The 6,000-nt window shown below is 41.0% G+C and overlaps 1 protein-coding gene across 2 annotated transcripts in view; it reads left to right on the plus strand.

Annotated features, from left to right (window-relative positions):
* The window catches only part of tafa2 (TAFA chemokine like family member 2), an 84,581-nt gene extending 79,370 nt beyond the window's left edge, over positions 1-5,211 (plus strand). For both annotated transcript variants that reach the window (XM_019267363.2, XM_010737884.3), the window contains exon 6: positions 4,231-5,211. The gene's annotated coding sequence lies outside the window, so the exon portion shown is untranslated. The remainder of the gene's footprint in view (positions 1-4,230) is intronic.
* The last annotated feature ends 789 nt before the right edge of the window (positions 5,212-6,000 follow it).

Consider the following 6,000-nt stretch of genomic DNA (forward strand, 5'->3'; position numbering starts at 1 on the left):
TACATGACGAACGCCATCACGGTGGGAATGTGTGATCAGTGGATGAGCAAGTTGGTCTCTTTGAGAACAGACGGAGCTGCTGTGAACACTGGGACTAAGAATGGTGTGGTTGGCAACCACTGATGCCATCCATTCCAAAGTGATGTTCCTGAAAGTAAAATACCTCCTCTGTGGTCTCTGCACCTTCAACTACACCAGTCCAGTGAACAGGACACACACTGCTGGATCGACAAGACGGGGTAGACAGTGTCAGTGAGTTGCAAAGGTATATTCTGAAAGGCCTTTGATCACTGAGAGGGCCCATGGTGAAGACTACGATGGCCAACAGGTATGAGGGAACTGCTTCAGTGCTAACAGGAGCCATGGGCATCTCTGCCCTGATTTGCTGGCATTGGTTGACCTGGTCCTTCCTCCTTAGCTGAACGTGAATAGGTTTTAACACTGTGGAATAGGTGAAAAGTGATTGGCAGCCCACCCTAAGGTCAAATCTCCTCATGGTCCAGCTCTCCCCTCCAGAGATCATGGAGTAGAATCCCATAAAGGGATGATGCTGTGGCACCAGGAGGCCAGACTTCATGAACCATGCAAAGAAGGGGGTGATTGCGGTGTCTGAGTCTGATGAGGAGGTTGATTAAAGAGAGACTGATTAAAAAAGTTTACAAAATCTTCAAAATACTTCAGCAGAATGTTGAGATCCAGACTTCTTGAGTTGTATTAAGGCTAGAATTGATTAACCGTTGATTATAATATTAAAATAATTAAGCATCATTTTCTCTTCTCCCAGTTTGTACCTTACATAATACTACATTCCAATGATATGTACACTACTACTACTATATGTACATTACGTGAGGTAATTTCTTCTTTCCTGCCAGTTTTGTTGGCCGGTGAGTCAAAAAGTGAATTTCAGACACTGGCTGCAGCATTAAGATTTGTAATTTTGTAGTCCCCATGGCAGCATGGTAACAGTTTAACTGAAAAACAATGTCCCTGAGAAGAGTAGGCATGTCGGTTATACAGTGGTGTCACAGAGCGATGGGTCTTTTCTCTCACAAGTAAGCTGAGTGCAGACATGAGCTTGCAAAGAGCTCATTATCCAGACAATGGTGAAAAAGTTTAATTTTAGCCATTAACCTCGCTTTTTTGTTTGTCATTTTAAACCATGAAAGCAACAGCCGGCACTGGCAGAAAATGGGAGACCTCATACCCAAATGCTTTTTATATTCCTCTTTGCTAATTACAAAGCATAGAGATAAAAGCACTGTAGCTGGACACATTTGGATAATTTGCCAATCTGGAACCAAATTCAAAATGGATTCTGACCTGCCTGTCAGCTTGTGTCAAAGGATTTCAGGGTTCATCTTCAGGTTTCAAACTTTAAAGTCGAAAGACTTAAAGTATGTGTTTTGAGTTTGTCAGACTAAAGAAGAAAATGTTATTAACTACTCAGCCAAATTTGAATGATTAAAAATATCGACAAGTTTCTGAAATTAGGTGTTAAAATCGGGTACAAATGAATTCTCAGCTCCAGGACTGTGGGGGAGTGTCCACTGAATGTGCTGAAGCCACGCCCACTCATGTTGTATGTTTTCTTAATCCTCACCATCACATCAGCCACATCTCGCCTATGAACAGCCGCTATAAGGTTTTTATTTGTGGCGATAATTACAAATGACTCCTGACAGTAAAACTTTATTTGGTAAAGGTGAATGTTTCCCGCTTTCCTTTTTTTTTGCTGATTTTACAGGCAGATTCTCCCATAAAAATCTTGCCTAGTGCAGCTTTAAAATGGCCATACTATGAGAAGCCCAGCGTCTGTAGTTACAACACAAAACATATTGCTGAGGAGGTGCACTGCGGTGCACCAATTACACGGCTGAATTACACACCAGCCCAGGCACCTGCTGTGTTAAATCTTTTAGCCAGCCTTACTTCAGGCACTAAATGGAAATGAATCCTTTGCCAGTTAAATTAGCACTTGTCAGCCACCAATTAAACGAACGCAACACCCACTGAAGACTTAGTTTTTCCTTTCAGTATTTTTAGCATTGTTTCAGACAGTCATTCAAATACTGTTAATGATCCCCCACCCTCTCTCTCCTGAAGTGAGACACGGGGTAGATCCATCTCTGAAGACATTTTCTCTTCTGACAAGGAGCGGCTCTGCTCTTTGTCTTTTCAACGTGGAATTATTCTCAAATTAGTACCACATTAATCACAGTGACAGCTCAGAATGTAAATGACTTTGTAAAGGGAAGAATTTATAGCAGCCTGTACAGAGAGCAGCAAAGTGCTGCGACAACCTAAATTTATGGAAACTCTTTACCCTGTGTTTGATATGATTATGCAGGTTTTCTTGTCAAGTGATGGCCTGATGGTTTTTGGATTGTTTTTGCTTTTCTGCATAATTGAGGATGATTTATATGACACTGTGCAGTGCTGCGCTGCTTCTCTTGTTCTCTGTCAAACGACCCATTTGTGAATTAATGTAACCACGCTGTCAGGGCTGTCTGTTTCCTATCAAAAGTTCAGCATCAATAATGGAGCCTTACAAGTTCGCAGACGGCTTCCCTCAGTCTGTCAAACCTACATGGCGGCTGACAGGCAGTTGGGATCGATAGCGGACATCGTTATGAAGGTTGTTATGTTATGTTTCTCGAGAGTCTTTTCCAGAATGTACTTTTGGAGGAGTAGAGGAGCTGCCAGTCAGCCTCTGAGCTGCATGACAGGCAATTTAATCTCAAGGAGAATGGAGGTCTTCAGACTATCTGACAGCATCAAACTAGGAGAGAGAAAGCCTTTGTGTGGAGCGCAAACCCAACTTACCAGCATCCTTTATCCTGAACACTGTATCACACTGCAACCGATATATCGATGTCCTGATATGTGAAGCCAATAATGCAAGTCTTTTATTAGGTCCTGAAAATGATATTGAATCTAAAAGAATTCCACAGGTGTTCTCCAAAGCTTGACCTTAACACTTGACTGTTGTCTATCACCCTGTCAGAAGGAGCCAGTGCAGAGTGCAAGAAGCTAATATACAGTGCTTGTGAAGGAGCCGATGATGTTCCTGTTCAGTACAAATAAAGTCTTGATATTCTTTTACCACAATTGTTGCTTTTCATTGGTTGTCAGTCAGTAAGGATGACATTTTCTGTCTCCTAGCATCACAAACTAAGGGTGATATGAGTTAAGTTTGTTCAAAAGGTTGGTGAAGGCTAAAATAGAACTAAAAGGTGAGTAAATACTGGACTTGTACTCTGCATTAATGTTAATGCTGCTCCATATCGACCGGATGTGTAAATAAGCAACAACTTGCTCACAAAATCTCCATATCAACTGCCAATATTGAGCCTACAGCTTCTTTTCGCTGCCCCCAAGTGGCCAAAAAGATCTTTTAGTGCTCATTTGTTTTTGGTGACCTTGACCTTTCCTGTAGCACTACCTGCCATCAGGTTAAATTTCACATTTGCCTCAATTCATTCACTCAAGAAGATGAACCCATTTCATTTGAGACACTGAGCTTTAGGTCATACATCAACTTTATATACAAGATATTTAATACAGAAATTGTCAAAGCACATACAATCTCCCAATGGGATAAATCTTTATGATTTTGCTGACCCAATAGCCCACACCCCTTTAATAAACTACTGTTAAGAAAGAAAAAAAAAAGCAAAACTGTGGGCATGCTGTTTGTTTCATCCAATTCTTTCACAGTATACAGCCTTGCAGAGCCACAAGCAGGGTTTTTGACCTTTACCCTTAGTTTTCCTTAGAAGATAATGAGTTTTCTGACAGAAGCGAACACGAAAAACAAACTTCAAGACTAGAAGGAGCCTTCAGTGTTGAATAATGCATCTGGTTTTGTAGTTGCTTTGCCAACTTCTTTGTCGTGTCAGTCAGTGTGGGTGGGAGTCTCATGTCTTCTTGCTCGGACTGTTGATAAAGAGTTTTATTACTGTAGGTCATGGCCTTTTCTTTTTTTGTACTTAGCCATGGGATCTGTCTCTGCTTATATCAAGCGCTCAGTTCCACTGTGTTTTCTTTGTGTTATACCACTTGAGACAGAGAGAAACAGACATTTATGTACAATACATATTAAAATAAAGTGTTATTTAAACACTAAAATATATTCGCTGTTGCTTGTTGGGTGACTTTCCCTTTTGATGTTGCCCCTCCTTTGATGGCTTTGATTTCATTTTAACATGAGTTTTTTTTCTGTCACAGGTGAACCAACAGTTCTGGTTGGACCATCAAAGGAGAAGAGAGTAATGCAAAGGACCTTTCTGTAAATAGAGACTTCCTTTCTTCTGGATTGCAATTAATCTTTGGAAAACTCTGAATGCTTCTTCTTGAACTCTATGGACATCAAAAAGAGGAATAGATCCTATTCAAAGTACTGATCAATCAGCACTTCTTTTTGAAGGACTCCATATGATTAGCCCTACCGGAAAACAGGATTTATTCTCTGACATTGTACTGCTTGTAGTGGAAGACAATGGTGAACTTTGCCTATATGTTAATTTCTAGAGTATTTATGTCATTTACAGGGGATTTTGCATCACAAGTTGACCAGAGTGAACAGCAGGTCAGTTTATTGTAAGCCTTGCAAATATTCAATACAAACTGTGGTTTTGTTTTATCAGTCAATTGTGGCTTCTCTAACAAAGTGTAGTTTCAAAAGGATCAGATATAGATGGAAATGTGTGGCTGAGCAGCAGATATCCAGGGTGATTTTCAAAGAAATACACAATCATCAATGTGTCATTCACAGCGAGTGCCATAACACAAAGAGTAATCAACCCAAATTCAGTTTGAAACTCGCCATAAACGCACTATACATTAGGTTATTTGCGATCGTATTAGATGCTCCATTCAGATCCAGATTGTTGAGAATTTAAGGACAGCTGAACTAAACCACTGCTATAAACTGATCAAACCTACCAGCTGTTAACAGACAGAAAGTTGGATCCAGACGTTTTTTTTTTTTTTCCTCTGAAAATCACCCTGCAACATCCTGCCGCTTCTGCCAGACTGTTCTTGTGTCACAGCTCGGATTCTAGACAACAGGAGTGTGAATTAAACGTGCAGCATCTGATCACTGGTCGGGCGATGACAATGTTCCCAAAACTGTTTTCAATTAGTATGTATGATTTGCTGATCACCTTTCAGTAGGTATCGCTGACACTTCCTTTGTCTGTGTAAGTGATGACATCAGTAATAAACTATGGTTGTGTAACTAACGGCTTCTGTTTTTTAAGCACCTGCATCCTAACAGTGACTTGTTTTTAGCCACATTAGCAACATTTCTCCATGGATCTGGCAGTTTGTGGAGGTTCTTAGTCATCCAAGTCATCATTCTTCAAATTAACTGGTAGATCCAGAAGGACGTTTCGCCTCTCATCCAAGAAGCTTCTTCAGTTCTGACTGACTGGTGGGGAGAACAGGGAGTATTTAGCCTATAGGCAGGATCGTAGACCCGGCCGTAGCTTCCACTTGGTTCATCAGTATGTATTGTTGTTGTGAAAAAGTCACCTGAGGTTTGGTGTTAACAACAGTACTTCAGGTCACCTGAGCTCCGGTATGGACGATGGTCGTTGAAGTCACATGAGGCCAAGGGTGGATTGGTGTTCAGTCTTCCGTGTTCAGAAAGCCTCATACATCACTTATCCTCCAACTACAATACTCTCCTTTAACAAACCAAGTGGAAGCTATGGATGGGTCTACGATCATGCCTAGGCTAATAACTCGTAGCTCCCCACCAGTCAGAACTGAAGAAACTTCTTGGATGACGTCTTCACGGATCTACAACCAAGTCCAGTTGTCCCAGATTTAACCCTTCTTGAGGAAATATCTAACAGTTGGTTCATCACTTTGGTCCCAACAGAAATCAACTACTAAACTTCTGGATTTATTGCTATGAGTTTGTGTATTGATGATCCTGTTGGGATGACATATAATGACTTTGGAGATCCCCTAATTCTCCTCTTGGGTCAC

The sequence above is a fragment of the Larimichthys crocea genome, chromosome XII, assembly GCF_000972845.2.
Source record: "Larimichthys crocea isolate SSNF chromosome XII, L_crocea_2.0, whole genome shotgun sequence".
NCBI lineage: Eukaryota > Metazoa > Chordata > Actinopteri > Sciaenidae > Larimichthys > Larimichthys crocea.